General features: G+C 33.2%; 1 protein-coding gene and 1 long non-coding RNA gene across 9 annotated transcripts in view; both read right to left on the bottom strand.

Moving 5' to 3' along the window:
* The window catches only part of LOC119640266 (rho GTPase-activating protein gacF), a 461,105-nt gene extending 451,164 nt beyond the window's left edge, over positions 1 to 9,941 (bottom strand). For all 8 annotated transcript variants that reach the window (XR_005247638.1, XM_038038162.1, XM_038038163.1 and 5 more), the window contains exon 1: positions 9,770 to 9,941. The gene's annotated coding sequence lies outside the window, so the exon portion shown is untranslated. The remainder of the gene's footprint in view (positions 1 to 9,769) is intronic.
* A 68-nt stretch (positions 9,942 to 10,009) lies between these two features.
* LOC119640241 lies at positions 10,010 to 11,956 on the bottom strand. The gene is made up of 2 exons (XR_005247627.1): positions 11,671 to 11,956; positions 10,010 to 10,340 (listed from the first exon to the last, which is right to left on the bottom strand). It is a non-coding gene; the product is annotated as an uncharacterized LOC119640241 (long non-coding RNA).
* Positions 11,957 to 13,943: the final 1,987 nt, after the last annotated feature.

Below are 13,943 nucleotides of genomic sequence, written 5' to 3'. Positions count from 1 at the left end.
ATGTTGCTCATTGCTTTTTATTCAATTTTTCATGTTGCTCATTGATTTTTATTCAATTTTTTATGTTGCTCATTGATTTTTATTCAATTTTTCATGTTGCTCATTGATTTTTATTAAATTTTTCATGTTGCTCATTGATTTTTTATGTTGCTCATTGATTTTTATTCAATTTATGATCACTCCCCGTACATAAAGAAATTGCAAATTTCAAAATTTTTATCCTAAATCCCTAAGTAATATTATTCCAGTATTCTAAATTGTTGTAAATATATGTATCAAATGAAGCAATTATAATAGCAATTCTACTACTAAATCTCCATATGACAAAAAGTAATAATTCCCAATATTAGAAATTTGGGTTGGGATCCGGTTGCCTCTCTTCCTCCGTATGAAAGTAGGTTGCTTCTGCTGTCCCTACCGTCTCTTGAAAAACGTAGATTTGTTCTTGGCGTTTCCTCTCTAATTAAAGTAATAAATGGTGCCATTGACTCGCCTTCATTACTTGGTGAAATAAGCTTTAATGTCCCTAACGGCTTCTCCAGCCACTTGGTTAAGCTTAGTCAGTGTAAGTTTAATTATGAGCTGTTCAATCCGCTCAGAGTCGTTTGCAAGAACCTAAATGACGTCTACCACTTATTCTCGTTATCGGACTCTTTAAAGTCCATTAAAGCAACATTGCTTAATACACGCGATTTACCTATGTCGTATTTAAATTAGCTTTTATCCTAAAAAATAAATAGAATAAATAAATAAATAAATAAATAAATTTCATGATAAAAATCGGGGTAGTATCATAGTATGATGTGAAACTAACTCCAACAAATTAAGAAAAAGTTGGCCTTCCTTTTTGCACCGTGTTTGTGAAGGAATCGTATGAAATATAAACCGCTGTACAGCAAACAGGAAACTTTGTGATTGAAATAGATAAAAATAATTAGAGTTACGCTAATTTGACGACGTATCTTCAAAACGAATCCTATCACGATGTGCCTCACAGACAGAAGGGAATTCCATATCTTGAACAATGGGGATTTAATAAGCTGTTCCAAAGTTTATGCAGAACTCGAATCAACAAAAAAATTTGGTTCTTATCTTTTGAAGGCTGTTTTACTTGCATATAAACAATTCATACCCCGTAAAGAAATTAAATTGTAGTTACTATGATAATATGCACAGTTCCTCAACGCATCCTTGTACAAAATTTGAAATCGGCTGAGTCTTTCCTGCCGAAGATGCAATATTCTTTTATAACTATGGAGCTCCGAGGCACAATGCGGCAAGATTCATTGTACAAACGCAAAGGGTTATAGACATCGCGACTAAATCTACATTTAAAAATATGTTTTCTTTTCCAGTAATAATTATTAATTAAAAGTAGAAAAAATGAGTCTTAAAGTTCTCCGCGTACGAATTGGGTTTGAACTTGGGCCCCGTTACTTCCTGTTTTAGGACCACATCAATATGGAGGCTTTCAGCAAGAGTATGTCTTCACATGAAAACAAGATATAATTTTCGGCAGGAATCGTCTAATTTGCCCGTAATTTTCACTTGTTTTCTTCCAAATCTTGTTTAAATTCACAAAATATCCCTATCCTAATACGTCCGCAATTAACGGTATAATGTTAACTCCAATATAATCTCATTTTGTTCTAATTTACATTAGCAAATTTTTCAATCTCGTTCCAATGTATTTGTACTTCGAATTGGGTAGCAGTTTCGCAGAAATGTTTTGAGGGAATCGAATATTATAAACGATGATATTTGTTTATTGTAAATGGTTATATTTATTTATATATACCATTTGTTTACAATTACTTTCAGCCGAACGCAATGATGTCTTTGGTGAAAATAACGTTCAGTCCCTTGGAAGTTAACACCAATAAGTTTCGAGATACGTTCTAATTTACATTCATGTATTTAATAACTTGTTGCAAGCAAGTCAACACATCGCATCTTGTGCCTCCATGATGAGAATGACTTGAAAATAGACTTCAATGAGTTTTGCTTGGACCAATTATTTTTTAATAAAGTTTATTATTGCCATGATGATACCGAATTTATTTATTTTATTTATTCCACTTATACTAGAAACTCAACTAAACAAATAACAGTCGAGTTCAATTGGCTCTTAATGCAAAACTTATATTAATTAATAATAAAATTGAGTATAAGTGTAATAAAACAAATCAGAAGAAAAAAAAAAGAAAAAGAAAAAAGAAAAACAAAAAAAAGCATGTACACTATCAGCATAGGGCCACACTTACAACCGGTACAGGACCAAATTGCAAATGAACCCCTAAGCCATCGCAAACATGCATCATAGAGAACAAAATTGATTTGATGATTGAGCGATGAAACCAATTTCTAATTTAGGATCAAAATGAGAGCGCGTGTCAAATTAATTAATGGTAATGCTTCTCGTACCTTGAAAAGAAATGCTTTATATGATACCTGGCAGAATTGTGGAAAGCCAGGTCGGGTCCTATACTGTGAATAAAGATTATTAATATGCCATAAAATGCGGCTCTATTGGGAAAGACGCACATATTTTGATCTTATTTGTAGTTCGAACACATGATTTCAAATGAGGTTGCGAATCAGATAGCGACGACGGTAAACCGTAGGCAATGTAATGATTACACCCGAATTCGTCTGGTTATTCTTTTCTGGCCTAAACAGACATCTGCCGGTTGCATAGCCCAGTGAATGATCAGTATAGTTGATTGAGATAAGAACATGTAGGAAAGTTGTATTCGGTTGGGGTCGAATCACGCATACCCACAATCAATAAAGTCTTTGGCGCCTCATGTTTTTTTTATTATCACAAAAAAAAAAAATTAATGGGATAAAATGTGCCTTCTACTTCATTAAGAGTTTTATGTGATACCCATTACAATGGTATTGTAAAAAAAAATTAATCCATTACGTCGTGACATCCACCATAAGCACTAACGCATTTTTAGGCAGATAATATATTGTTACGAATATGCCACATTTAATGACTTAAGTGTTCATGAAAATTAGTCGATTTTCTGAAAAAATGAATTCCAAAGAAAGGGGAAACCAAGTACACACTCATGGCGCGTTATCTGCGTCATGCAGCTGGCGACCGGCGAACAGACTAACAATAATTGGCAGAACTTTAGCGAGAAAACAGATTAGCGAATTAGAAATGTCGCGATGAATTTATGTAATGGTAATTTGCCTGTAATAACGTAAAGAAACAGAATATTTTCGGAAAGTAAAACCTAGTTGCGAGAGTCTAAAAGTGAGTTGGGTCAGTCGAAAGTGAGTCGAGAGAATTGAATTGCATTGTCGGACAAGACCGAATTACATTGTTGCAAATATGAGCTCCTGCAAATAATTTTTAAATAGATCTCCTAGTTCTGTAAATAAAACATATACTTTTCTAAAAACAAGCAAGAATATTATAGAGTGCCATAAAATACCTTATTTCACTTTGTCCAAAGCTATTCTTATTGTTCTAGAACACAAAAATTATATCTTGTTTCTATATAAAGGCAAATTTTTCAAATGCGTGTTTACGGAGATGGCGTTGATGGTCCAAATTTTGCAGAGTTCATTTTTGTATGAAATTACTTTAATATTGTAGGCTAATTTTCATCACCACATATTAAAATTTGAACTTCTTTGCTCTACAAATGGTCAATTTTCGTGAAACTCCTTATTCAGGTAAAATCAAAAAATAGGCCGAGCATGTCCAAATTTGGTACATTTAATTTTTTGTGTTAAATTACTGTTACGATATAATTTTCTTGATGCAGCATTGAAAATTATGCTACTATTATTTGCCGTGTGAACCTCAATTTTTATTATATGAGGGCGTTCAAAAATTGCCCCAGAGTGGTATAGGGAGAGTGGTCGAAAAAGCGGGCTTATCCGAACGATTTTTAATAGCGTTCGTCTTTTGCTAAAAACATTTCACTGCACCAAATTTCATTGAAATATCTCAAAAATTACGGGGTGTAGCTTGAACACAAATTTAAATGGACAAACATCAGAAAGTCAGGCGGACGGACAAACAGGTTTAGATCAATGCAGATTACGATTCTGAATCGATCGGTATAATTCATTTGAATTTCTAACTACTCCCGACGTTGAATTTATCGCCATTCGAGTGAAATTTCCTAATAAACACTTATATGTGCCCTGCTCCTATATTCCCCCAAATTCGGATATCTCCGTATATAAGAAACAGGCCGCCCTCATTTGTGAAGTGGCCAAGCAATCTAAACCTACCGATATAGTCATTGCGTTGGGTGACTTCAATTTGCCTCAAGTCACTTGGTGTTAGTGATAGTTCTGGCTGAATGGTTCCCCTGATTGCAATGGTAGATCTTTGCTTTGCCAACTTTCCTGAGATTTGCGTTAATCGTTGTCTTCCGTTTAGTTTACCTGAGGATCCATATCATCCAGCATTGGGTATTTCCTTTCATTACAGGCATGTTGGTTCGTTCAACTTCTATAACGTTCCAAATTCAAATTTTTCATATAAATTTTATGATTTCCATAAAATCAATGTTTCCATGCTAAAATCACATCTTTCTCATATTGTGCTTGATTTCTCAGTGAAGAGTATTGATAGCTTATTGTCGTCGTTCTACAATAGATTAAATCAAGCTATTTCTGCATCCGTTCCGATCAAGCAGTCCCGTCCTCGAAGCAAGTGCCCCCCGTGGTTTAACAAACAATTAAATATTACAAGAATAGGCAAAACAAGCTTTTCAAAAAATTTTCGAAAAGTGGTTGTTCTTTCGACTATTTCGCTTACTCAGTGGCAAGGCATAAATTTAATTCCCTAAACCGCCAATACAATTGCAAATACCTTCAGTTTGTTAAACTCTCCTTATTTGCTAAATACTTTTTTAAGTTCGTTAATTCCAAAAGAAAAATCTCCATAAATCCCTCGCATGTGTCTTTTAATGGCTCCGAGTCCTCGGATGATTTTGAAACCTCAAATCTCTTTACGGAATACTTCCGACAGAACTTTTCAACTGCTAATTTTGATTTATCAGCAAACTATCCATATCCGATTTCTAATTTGATTTCAATTCCTAACTTTGTTATATCTGAAAATGACGTTTTTAAAAGATTGAGCTCTCTAATATATAATTGTTCGCCTGGACCTGATGGAATCCCCTCATGTATACTTATATCTTGTGCTGGCGAGCTATGTAGTGTGATCTCAAAGATTTTTAACCTGTCCTTGAATTTAGGTATTGTCCCTTTGTATTGGAAGACTTGTTTCCTTATTCCTATTCACAAAAGTGGTAGTAGGCAACTTGTATAGAACTACAGAGGTATTGCCAAATTGAGTGTCTTGCCTAAACTGTTCGAGCGAATTGTGGCTCAGCCTTTTCCATTAAATTTTATATTTCTCCTCTCCAACATGGTTTTCGAAAGGGAAGATCTACTGTCACCAATCTGTTAGAGTTTACTTCTCATGTTTTCAAGGCTTTTTCTAGTGGCTCTCACATGTCATTTACACTGACTTTACCAAAGCGTTGGATTTAGTTAACCATAGGCTAGTTATCTTTAAACTTCAAGCCTCTGGCTTACCGTTCTTCTTAGTGGAATGGTTAAGCTCTTATCTTCATGGTAGCTCATTCAGGATTTTGTTTAACCTCATTACCTCGGATGAATTCCCCATGACGTCTGGCGTACCTCAAGGTAGCCACTTAGGACCCATTTTATTTAATTTATACATCAATGATTTGCCCTCCGTGATTAAATTCAGAAAAATCTTAATGTATGCTGATGATGTGAAATTGTTTTCTTGTTTAACGTACTATTTAAAGTCCATTAAAGCAGCATTGCTTAATACGCGCGATTTACATATGTCGTACTTAAACTAACTCTTAACCTTAAAAATTCACGATGTGTCGAAAATTAATTGTTGTTAACTATTATCGGTTCCCAAGCTTATGCACGTTTGCGATGGCTTAGGGGTTCACTTGCAATTTGGTCCTGTGACGGTTATGAGTGTGGCTCTATGCTAGTTGTGTACATGCTTTTTTTCTTTTTTTTTTCATTTTTTCCTTCTTATTTGTTTCATTGCACTTATACTAAGTTTTAATATTAATTAATTTAAGATTTACTTTAAGAGTCAATTGAACTCGACGGCCAATTTGTTTTAGTTGAGTCTCTTGTATAAGTGTAATAAATAAATAAATAATAGGTGGGTCTGTATTAAGCCCTTATGTGTGTTACATAGGACCGTGCCAACTTAATATACCACACACGTGTACCACAAGTGCTGTAGGGTATAATCACAATTCAAAGTTACGAACATATTTCAAAAGGAGCTGAAAAAATAACGTAAATCACGAAAGACAGGTTTACGTTGCAATCTACTCATTTGCGGAATGTACGAAATAGTTTTAAGCATTCTGTCTTCTTTACCTTATGATTAATAAGCCTAAAACTTAAAAAAAGTGGAAAAAGAGAATTTATGCACTTCTAAGGTCGTATGGGTACGGCCAATATTTAGCCTTTATACATATAAATAGCAGTTTTGCGTGAAGTATATGTAGAAAATATCAGTCTTCTATCTTCCATAAGTTGTAAGTAACGAGAATCAACCCACAACTTTTTGTTTGGAAAACGGATTCTGCTCTACCCTATTTTGACCGTTTTCTAACTTCTAAATAACGCAAGTAGTATTTATATGGTATAGTTAAGATTTAGCAATAATTTATTTGAAATAACTTTGCAACTTTGTTTATATGTATTCTTTCTATATTTAAACAACTGTGATATGTAGATCTATTCCTTTTTACAACATTGAAAAAAATAAAATGTGTAACCAAAAAGTGTATGTATATGACAGAATTTAAATTTAATTTAATTTTAATTTTAATTTTAAATGCAGTAGTAATTTTTACCAAGTTTAGTTGGCTACATATCAGTAAGCATTGAAATAAACCTTAAATTTCAAGAAATTGGACTCGGAACTTCTCGGAACCTTTATGCGCGGCTATTTGAATTAGTAAGTAATTGAAAATATCACGGTGAGTAACAATGCTTATTTCCGTTTAGATCGATGGATAGTAAATTGAGTAGTCTGTTATAATTAAGAACAGATGCAGATTGCAAATTCATCGAAGAGAGACATGTTCCAATTTCAGTTCGATGATAAATAGGGCTCTACCATTTATTCGAAACTAAATACTTAAGCAACGTTGCAAATCTTTCTGTTATTAAACTAAGTTTATTTTTCTCCACTTTTGGAATTGATTTTTCCGAGTAGTCTCCATTTAATTAAACATAGTTATCTTTTTTTTAACAGTTTTTATAACATGCTTTAAAAACGCAGCAGAAATCATTTTAAATCTTTCAAGTGGCCTCTTTGTCGTTATCGCCGTCAGTGTAACTCGTCTTTGATCCTCGAGAGTAGAAGGAAGTTACAAGCAGCCAAATATGGATGGAAGAATAACAAAAATACCAATTTTATGCCTTGCAAAATATCGTTTGCTACAAGTGCTGCATGTGCGTTATCACAGCACAGATGTAATATCGCTCGTGGTCATTTTTGATCCAGTCCTTTTATGAATATAGCATACGGAAATAACAATCTCAGAATGTCGACGACGTACCTCTGCCTTTAAATATAATGGGACAAAAATCTCACAATCCGGAACTGTTTCTATACAGCGAGTGCATTCGGCGATTACATTGCTATCGAGACATGTGCCTAATTCATCCAAAGAGGAGAAGGTCTACCGCAGACATTACCTTCCGACAGACATGTTAAAATCAATTCAGAATTTAATGCTACTCCAGAATGTATACATTATATGCGTTTTAAATATGGAAAAGTTAAATATAAAAAAAAAGCTAAGTTACTCGTATGCAACAAGTAAAAATCTTATAGTCGGACAGAGCCGACCATTAAATATCGCACATCACTTCGTCTAATAAAGTCATTTACATTCATTTACATTTACAATACAATAAAAATTATATTACTTCCATAAGCCATATTTCCGTAAGACATACTTTCAATGATAGTCCTCGTATTGTAGAGTGGGCAAAATTATCACGTTTTTCACTGTCAATATTTTCATTATAAAATATTAAGAATGAACCTTTCTCATCAAAGGTCGAACTATTCTTAAGAACTGTTAAGAAATAAAAAGACGATAGTAGACCAAGGCGCGCTATTAAATACGCTATACCAATTTGCAGTTATGCAGTTTTGCCCATGGACCAAAACACGTCCAAATGTACCAAGTTTCGTCAGAATTTCTCAAAGATTGCGACTTGTACGTTAAAGATATCAGCCAGAATGATTTTCTTAAGTTGCCTTTAAAAAAAAGGAGTCGATGTCAAGTGCTTCTGGATGTTGCATGCATATTCGCAAACTTATATACCTTCTACTACAGGAAGTGTAAAAAAAGTTGCGGTGGAAATATAGCTTCTCACAAAGTATTTTCCTCTGTCTGACTTTGGATTACATTAAAAAATATTTTTACATAAAATTTCTCTCTGCTTACAAGTTGTGCTTCACATGCCTAATAATAATTTTTAGTTTAATTCACTTTGTTTACCAAAAATTATTTATAGGACGTTCTTTTTCAGTATTTAGTTTTTCTTTCAAACTGCTCTCTTCGAACATCATGGTTCATCTAATTCACCTGAGACATACATCTTGCTTCTGAAAGTAGGAAACGAATGCCATATTGTGATCTGTTGTCTTCGTTAATCCTCTTACTTCGGGATTTCCCAGTAGAATTTGGATAGTCATTTAACATGGTGGACTTTATCCATTAATAGTGTATGTGTATTAATTATTTCGTTAATTGCCAACAGCACAAGGTGCATGTAATACAGGAAGGCAAAGCATTGAAAATCATTATTTGCGTTTATTGCTTCCCTAACTAGCAGCCTGTAGCATTCTTTCTACCAGCACCAACTACCGCTTACGTGTGAACTTCTTAAACTACGAAATGTTCGTTATGAATATTCATTTTCGATAATAAGATGTAGCCAGAGTTCAGTACGCTCTTGTTTATAAAAATAACGATTTGATTATAACCATGACGGACTAGGACGTTTTGCTTAAACTTTGAAATATTCGTTATTGATATTCATTTTCGATAATAATATATAACCAGAGTTTAGTACGCTTTCATTTGTAAAAATATGTATTTGACCCAATCATAACCGTGAGGGACCCGGATATTTTCGTTAGCTTTCTCTTTCTCAGGGATATGCTCATCATTATCTTCTTTGCACAGTTGAGGGCTTAGTGTTTTGTATATTTAGTTCTGCAAATATAAAGCTTCACCAATTTTGCATTCCTAACATAGTATTTACAATAGTTGCCTACATGTGGCATAGTAGAATTCGTGCCTACTTTGCTGTTATTGCCATTCCACTTTCACTTGGTAGCCGATGACAGCGGTGACTGGAATTCAACGAAAAGACGGCCTGTCTTGCGGTAGTAATAGCTCATGTGCATGGCTAAAGCCCACTTTTGTTTGTTTTCAAGCTGCATTTGGACTGGATCGCACGCCAAATTGGAGTGCATCTTGAATGTATGGAAGCTAGACATACCATCAAATATTAGCGTCTTCAATTTAAGTGAGCTGACTATACTCTTATTTTCTAGATTAACCGTGCCTTATAATGGCAAAAGTTCTACTTTGAGCAGTGTAAATGAACAAAATTGATATCGTGCTATTGTGTTGGGTATATATTGGAAAAATTAATAAGATCGTAGCGAAGAGATGTGATTAGTGCTTACCTTCATAAAACATGAACATCATTTCTGTTTGAAGACATACTGAATACCGCATATCCAGATTAAGTCTGCAGTCGCTTTGGATATGACTCATCATCATTACATACATATGCGGAAGATATTAATTTTTCGTTATTTTTCGTTTTTCTTTATTTTTGTTTCGTATAATTTTATATAATTTTTTTGTTTCACTTTTTTTATCACTTTTTATAACAGACTTTTATTTATTTTTTTATACATTTATTTTTTTTTATAATAAGACCGAATACATTTTTAAATCAATAACAAAAACATAATTTGAGCAAGGCACACAATTCGGTCGATAGGTCAAACTGCATCATCAGCTAGACATGCAGAAATATAACGTTTTGCAGACAAATTTCGTGAAAATTTGAATCTAACAGGAAAATGAAGATAATCCTGTAAATTTCAAACCTGTGCAGAAAATGGCACTAAACAAGTGATTTTAAACACATAACAGTGCCAGCAACTTGATAATATTTTCGTCTTGACTATAACGTCTTCTGCCATAAATTACGCATAATTCTTATTGACAAACATTCTTTGTACACGTCTGAAAATTAAGGGAAACTCGTTACACAATATATAAGAAGATACTATGCACGACAATATAAACTAAAGTCTATAATTCATAAACATTGATTCATCTGTACATACAAACTGAATAATGCAGCACGTGAAAAATGCCGAATGTAATATCGATTACAAAAATATATAGAAGAGAAACGAACTGCGGCATTTTTTCTTGCTCTTGATATAAAACAAATGAGTAAAAGTATGATGTGACGCATCAGTCGCCACTCAAATGCTCCTAAACTCGTCAGGCGACAAAAAGAAAGATATCGCTGCATACAATATCTGATTGTAGAAATAATTAGCAGCGGTCGATATCTTTTATTACAATCATTTTTTTTAAAAAAGCAAAATAAAAGCCCAAAAACGGAAATCAATTTTTTCAGGACAAACGAGATGGGGATAACGCAAAAAGAGAAGAAAGTATATTTTTCTAAAAAAGCAAAATCATATCAACCTTGTACATTTCGACAAAAACCGCAAAATTAAAATTTTTTTGTCTTGCATAACTTTTCCTTAATCGAAATATTTGTAGAATAATCCCTGCAAGGTAAAGTTGACGTTGCGTAATGTAATTTCTTTATTTTTCCAAATTCCTAAATTAAGAGGGTTTTGTCATAAAAGCATTTACAAAGTTTATTCTTCTCTTGGAATGGAAGTTTAAGTAAATTTGATTTCTACACCATAAAACTTGCAAGTTTTCCAATATACGCATTCCGTCTTAACTCTTATAACTCACTCTTATAACTCTCTAGTCACACATTGCGTGGTTATTTTTTATGTAATAGTAATAGGTTGTACGGACAAATAGATGAATTTTGTCTGAGTACAAAAACTCTCACTGTAGGTCAGAAAATGGTAGAAGCTAGCATCAATTTAAAAAAGAGGAAAATATGAATTGCATTCATAGAAGAAACAAAGGAATCTAATGAATTTGTAACGGGTGGGGAAACGTTAAGGCTTGAAAAGCGACGTTTCCTTCATAAATTAACGTCGCAAAGCAGATAACAATCTCAGATCTTTTAACGAATTCGAGTTGATAACGTCAGTTCTTACGTCGAAAAATCTTATTTCCATGCTCTATTTGCTTCTTAGAAGGAAAGCCATATTCACATTTTCCATAGTGTATATGAAGGAGCTTGGCACATAGATTTCAATGCATTAAAATTGAACACTATTAGTCTGGTTAACAGTTAAACCCCAAAAAATAGCAGAAGTTTTAGTACATATTCATTTAAAGTGAGGAATCTGCAATTAATAGATATACGATTATCTTGATCTTGAGGACATAGTTAGTACCGATTACCTACTTTAATGAGAATCATTAGTCAACATGTTATTTTCATATATACGATACTATATCAATAACTATTTAATATGCTTTGTTTAAGCTTATGCATTCATGAATCCTCTTTCTTAAACGCAAATCATAGAAATCACTGTTTAAAAGTATCATAGTTCATACTGCGACAGTCAAATAAAGGTTAAAAGTAACTATGCTTTTTTTTACATTTACGTTATATATTTATATAATCGGACACAAATAGTAAAAGTATATAACATTTACGTAATTTGATAAAAAGTGAAAACTATTTAAAATGAACGTACTCATTACGCTTTATTTTATTTTTCTTTTAGTATTTTAGGAATGTTTCAAATTTTGGTTTCACAAAATACAATTGAAAATAGTTTTTAATCACCGTTGTTCCAAGTTTTTTTATAATTTATTTGAACAAGTAAAGAAACAAAGTCAAGCATCACTTTTTTGCTTTTTCTCTTTATAAGAAGCGTCGGTCGTCGCGTTCTTTAATTATTAATTTGATTAGAGGCACAAATGCATGCAAAGAGAAATCCGAAACCGTCAACCTAAAAAAAAAACGAATGAAATTAAGTTGCGAATCCAACCGTATGCCATGCCAAACTGAAGTTCTGACAAGAAATGCACTCACATCTCTTCGTGCGAAAACCAATTTGAAGTAAATAATACCCAACCATCGTATAAAGACAAGTTCTGAAAACAGAAACCGACATAAAAAAATGTTTTTGCTACCTCAATCGATAAGGCGGGCAAATAGCCAACGAATATTCACTATATACAAGCAAAAAAGAATCGTAAAAAATACTTCAACACGTTAACATCATACACAGACGAAAACTTCATCATTAGGAAATTGACACGAACGCGTTTGGCAATGTAGATATACAAGTAACCAACCTAGGCCAGCTGGTTATTTTTGTTGGTTTGAACGAGTTGAGTATGAAGGAACATTTGTTCCTGTATTCACTGCCAACCACACATATGCGTATGCTTGGTTAACATATGCTCGTATATAAAAATATTTATTTATATACTGAAATGTGGCATATACACAGTAGGGTCTTATTTTGTACGTTTATAACCTGTATCATAAACCATTATTGATAATATACAATATGTGCAACGAGAGCAAGCTTTTTCGATGCGAAAAAGCATGCGAACATCTGCAAAATTTCAGCAACAAATTTCCGAAGTGTGGGAACAGCAAGTGTAGTAAAATGGAATGAGGTATTATCTGGTACTAATGAAAATAATATAAAACGGACGAAAGTTTCAGCAGACGGGTTAAGAATTTAGATTGATAACGCAAATTAAATGAAATTTTCTTTGATTAATTATTTAATCTATGAAAAATTTGATCGATTTTGATTTCCTATATACTTGTAGTTAGCAAAATATGTCTAGTTGGCGAAAATTGCTAAAGATGCCCGATACCACGTTTTTTTAATAGCAAAAGAAGCAAAAAATGACGAGAAAACACATGTAACAAAATAGTAAATATTAACGAAGCCATTAATTTTTTGGTTGTAAGTTGCGTATTCAGTAGGTAACAAGAATTTGGAAATTTGCAGAATTTTTGTTCTTTCTCTTTTCTTGAACTCTAACTGCTATGAAAATAGATTATATATGCCAAACCAATATATTTTCCATATATTATAACATATTGCTATGAGTTGCTCTTTTTCAACAGCAGGCACTTTAGCCTTCCTATGTTTTTCTGGTAAACATCGACTCTGAAACGGAACAGTTAAACGTAATGCTTTCATGCATTTACGTCACGAACATCGGCTCAAATGACACTACGGCTTTGCAAGAAAGTTGTAGAAAATCGGATGCTGAAGAAAACATATAATTTGTGTTACATACAGTGAAAGGAAAAACTTTAAAATAACATTTTGCATGTTAGATTGAATCCAGAAATTATCATTAACTAGCATTATGGAATATATTAGCATCCTTGCACAATTTTCTTTGTCAACATACGTGTAAGAACTTCCAGTGTTCCTATCATGCATATTCGGATATAGTTTTTTGGCGACCCGCCAAAAGTTATCTATGAGTTTAGTGCCAAATCGGGATCATGGTCATGTCACTGAATGTGTTGCGAAATACTCGAAAAAAAAATGGCCTGAGCGGGTTCGCCCAACAAAATGACGGTAGATATAGCTAGTTTCTAGCTTTCCGTCAATGCTTAAGAAAGTTGTCACGGTCTTAGCTATATCGGCAGAGCATTTATATTTTCCTGACAAAGAAAAAGATGAATAG

This window comes from Glossina fuscipes, unplaced genomic scaffold (genome assembly GCF_014805625.2).
Source record: "Glossina fuscipes isolate IAEA_lab_2018 unplaced genomic scaffold, Yale_Gfus_2 116, whole genome shotgun sequence".
NCBI lineage: Eukaryota > Metazoa > Arthropoda > Insecta > Diptera > Glossinidae > Glossina > Glossina fuscipes.
This window is presented reverse-complemented; position numbering and strand designations above follow the sequence as displayed.